Genomic DNA, 4,453 nt, shown 5'->3' with positions numbered 1-4,453 from the left:
AGCAACATATTGAGGAAACATTTTGAAAGAATGACATCCTCAAAAAAGCGCCTTAATAGAAGGGCATCTTGTTAAAAAATAATAAATACAAGAAAAGAAAGAAGACTGAAAAGAGAAGGCATAATCAAGACAATAATATTTACCATGCAATCATAAATCAGATTGTATTAAGTTACATGATTACATGATAGACCAACTCAAAGCAAAAAAAAAGGGGCAAAAAAAAGGGGGGGGGGGGGGGAGCAAAAAACTACCAAATCAAAAATAATGATCAAGAAGCCAATTGAGATACATGTTCAAATTGCGTTAAACATTCCATTCATCAAGTTGTGTTAAGAATTATATTGAAGATTTTAATGTAAAGGTGCAGTGCACATGCATAAGTACAATCCATGGGTGGCTCAATATTAAAGGGTGTTCACTATGGGATCATGATCCATATTCCGACAAAACCTACCCAAAAGATAAAGGGTGGTCTAGTTATCCAGAAACGGACCCAGATCCCAATTGGTGTTAAGGCCAGAAGGAACCCTTGTTTTGATAGTAAATATCCAAAAGAGTTCTCGTCGATTCAGCGCATTCAATTTGTCACCACCTCTGATGGAACAAGAGACTTGTTCAATTCCCATAAAGGAAAAACCTGACAAGTCTCCCTGACTACAACATGAGAAGTGGTTAGATACAGGGTGCAGAAGATCACCTCTTTCAATTAGGCGCACATGTTCCATAATTCTAACCTTAAGGGCTCGAATGGTTCGCCCAATGTATTGTTTTCCACAGTGGCAGGAGGTAAACAACAAATTTTGTATTGCAATTAATAAATGTCCTAGATTTATAACATTGACCTGTCGCTGTGGATGAGAAATCTGACCCTGTCTCCATGTATCTGCAGACTTTGCATTTGGAGCATCTAAAGAAACCAAAGGGAGAGGGTTTCTAATCATATCAACAGGGGATTGGAAAAGACTTGGGGACACCGAATTTGAAATAGTTTTAGCACGTCTAAAGACAAATTTGGGTCCCTCATTGAAAATGTCCTTGAGGGTAGGATCTACAGATAGTTAGAACATTCCAATGTTTTCTATCTGCTTAATCTGTTCGGATTGTACACTTTATTGAGTAATAAACAGAGGTGTTTGTGTTACTGTATTCTTTTTTGTCTTTATTGTCTACTCCGTTTTATTTCTAAATAGAGAGGATCTCTCCATAAGGGCAACTTCCTCAAGTGTCTTTTTCAAGTCACCCCTATTGTAGCCTCTAGCTGTAAATCTTTCTAAAAGGTCCCTTGACTGTTTGTTGAAATCATCAAGTGTAGAACAATTCCGCTTTATGCGTATAAATTGTCCCTTGGGGATTCCTTTAATTAATGACCTGGGGTGGCAGCTGTCCGCTCTCAAAAATGTGTTACGAGAATTAGTTTTTCTACAGATATCGCTTTGTATGGTTTTGCTCTGATCAATAAACAAAAGCAAATCCAAAAAGTGAATGTGGTGATAATCAAAATTGTGCGTGAAATATAAATTTAAATTATTATTATTCAAGTGATCAATAAATAATAACAGTGATTGTGCTCCCCCTTGCCAAATAAGAATAAGGTCATCTATATAACGTTTATAAAATCTAATGTGGTGCCTATATGGATTTCTATCTCCAAACACGTGGAACGACTCCCACCATCCTAAAAATAAATTGGCATAGGATGGGGCAAAGCTGGTACCCATAGCCGTTCCACGCGTCTGGAGATAGAAAGTGCCATCAAACAGAAAATAATTGTGAGTGAGTATTCAATTGAATCCAAAAGAAAAGTGCATTGTGCCTGTGAGAGATCGGATTTATCCAAAAAGAATTTTACATGCTGCCACCCATATTGGTGTACTATTAAGGAGATTTTCCGTGGGAGCTAAGTATCCTCTGCACTGACTTCATCCCATTTCAATGTGAAGTTCAGACAGGACACTGATTTTTACACTGCTCAGCTTACCACCATCCCTTTTCAGCCCTCAATATCATATGCACATTACACTGTTTTTCTATTTTACAGCATATATATATCTTAATATATAAATTCGAAATTTGTGGGGTTGAAACGAGATGTGGTGAATGTGATTGATCCTTGGGTCTGCCCGCCCCCCCCCCCCTCCCCCGACTCTCATTGGCCAAGAGGTAAGCTCCACTGTGACACACACATACACACACAGACATTGGTCCCTGTGTCCGCCCGCCCATACTCAGCCTCCCACACGACTGTCATGGCCAAAAGGTACAGTGACATCACTGACACACACCTACTTGACTGTCACACACTGACACTGACACACCATACCCCCAGAGAACCCTGCGGAGTCCAAGGTAACTTTCAGCCATCTCACACTCTCACCCCTGTCTACACACACACTGCCCTTTCATCCATCTCACACTCTCACCCCTGTCTACACACACACTGCCCTTTCATCCATCTCACACTCTCACCCCTGTCTACACACACACTGCCCTTTCATCCATCTCACACTCACCACTGTCCACACACACACTGCCCTGTCTACACACACACTGACTGTCATCCCTGTGTACACACACGGGTGACACACCTCCCGCCGGAGGTAGGAACGATGCACCACCGTAGGAAGAAATCGCTGAAACGGCTGAAGTGGTGACTGAAAAAGTTTATTGTAGCATCATGGTAAAAAACTGGCGGATCCTCTGACGCGTTTCAGCCGCAGCGTGCCTTTGTCAAAGAGTGATCCGCCAGTGAACAGGTAGCCCTAATAAGGAGTGTCCGATCCAAAATACCTGTGGGATCTAATCACCAAAAGATGATCAGCAGGTGTCGGGAGTGACATCTCCATGTTCGGAGACAAACATACATAAATAAAATACAGCCAGGTTCATATACAATGTACTTAATGTATGTTTCAAGATAGACATATGTATAACAAAAACCTGAACAGATGATAATTAAAATACAATGGCAAAGCCAGAAAATACCAATGATACGCTTAGAAACATTAAAAGTATCATATGCAAAAATCCATAGATCAGTATGCTGTATAATGAATAGCCAAACAACAGTGGACAACAAATAGAAATGTAACCTATCATCTATCTATCAAAGATAATAAACCACATAAAGAAAGAGAAAGAAAGAAAAGGGAAAAAGAGGAAAGAAAAGGGAGGGGAAGGAAGGAAAGTAAAGAAGAGGAGGGAAAGGGGGGGTGGGGGGATAGGGGGGGAGAGGGGGGGGGAATAACGGGGGAGAGAAAGGAAAAGGAGAGAAAAGAAAGAGTAGAAAAACATGGAATACAAAAGAATAGAAAATGGAAAAAACATTTGAATCAGTCTTGGAGGAAATGTTGGAGTTCCAAGTCAATGTTTAATCCATGTGGATGGAGTGTATGGAGAGAGAAAATCCAGTGCATTTCCCTTCTATTTAAAAGTTGGAGTCTATTTCCACCTCTAACATTAATGGCCACATGTTCAATACCAATAAATTTAAATTGGTCATTCCACCCTGTGGGCACTCTGTGAAGTGCCTAGACACTGGGTGTGTAACATCTTGTTTGACAATCAATCTGGCATGTTCATAAATTCTTATATTCAATGACCTAATGGTCCTACCAACGTATTTCTTGTTACAACCACATGTAATGACATATATTACATAACTTGTATGACAGTTAATAAAGGTCTAATTCTATACCGATCTTGGGATACAAAGTATGCAATCTTTTTGTGGGTTCTGTGAATCGACACCATTTACAGAAACCGCATTTGTGGAATCCTTTGGGGATATTGCCCAGGGGTTTTTGGTGTCTAGATTGAAAGAGACTTCTGGAAACTGAAGTGGCCAATGTATTCGCCTTTTTAAATGCGAATCTAGGACCATATTTAGTGATAGAATCTAAATCAGAATCTAGTTTCAGGACGTCCCAATGCTTATAAACAATTGTACGTATCTGCTGTGCTTGTTTATTAAATTTTGTAACAAACAAAGGGTTATCCTGAACCTTACTCCGCTTCCGTTTCTTGTAATGAACCTAATCAGTGCGGTCCATAGATTCAGCATTAGTATAGGCTGCATGTACATCATCTGAAGAGTAACCTCTTGTCAAAATTTCGAACTAAGCTTTTTTGAATGTTTCACAAAATAATCTTTGTTAGAACACAGTCTTCTATATCTTAGAATTGGCCCTTGGGTATTCCCCGAATGAGGGATCTAGGATGACTGCTTTTAGCATGTAAATAGGAATTCCTGGAGTGGGGTTTGGTAAAAATATCCGTTTGTATGATCATGTCAGGATCACCATGGAGTGTCACGTCAAGATAATTAATCGAATGTGTATCGGTGTGAAACGTGAATTTAAGATTAATATCATTAGTATTAAGATTGTGAATAAAGGAGTGTAGACTATCCAAATCACCGTGCCAAATGAAAATCAGGGCGTATTCCCCCGCA

This window comes from Ascaphus truei, chromosome 1 (assembly GCF_040206685.1).
Source record: "Ascaphus truei isolate aAscTru1 chromosome 1, aAscTru1.hap1, whole genome shotgun sequence".
Lineage (NCBI taxonomy): Eukaryota > Metazoa > Chordata > Amphibia > Anura > Ascaphidae > Ascaphus > Ascaphus truei.
The sequence above is the reverse complement of the archived record's forward strand: the minus strand, read 5'-3'. Positions refer to the sequence as shown.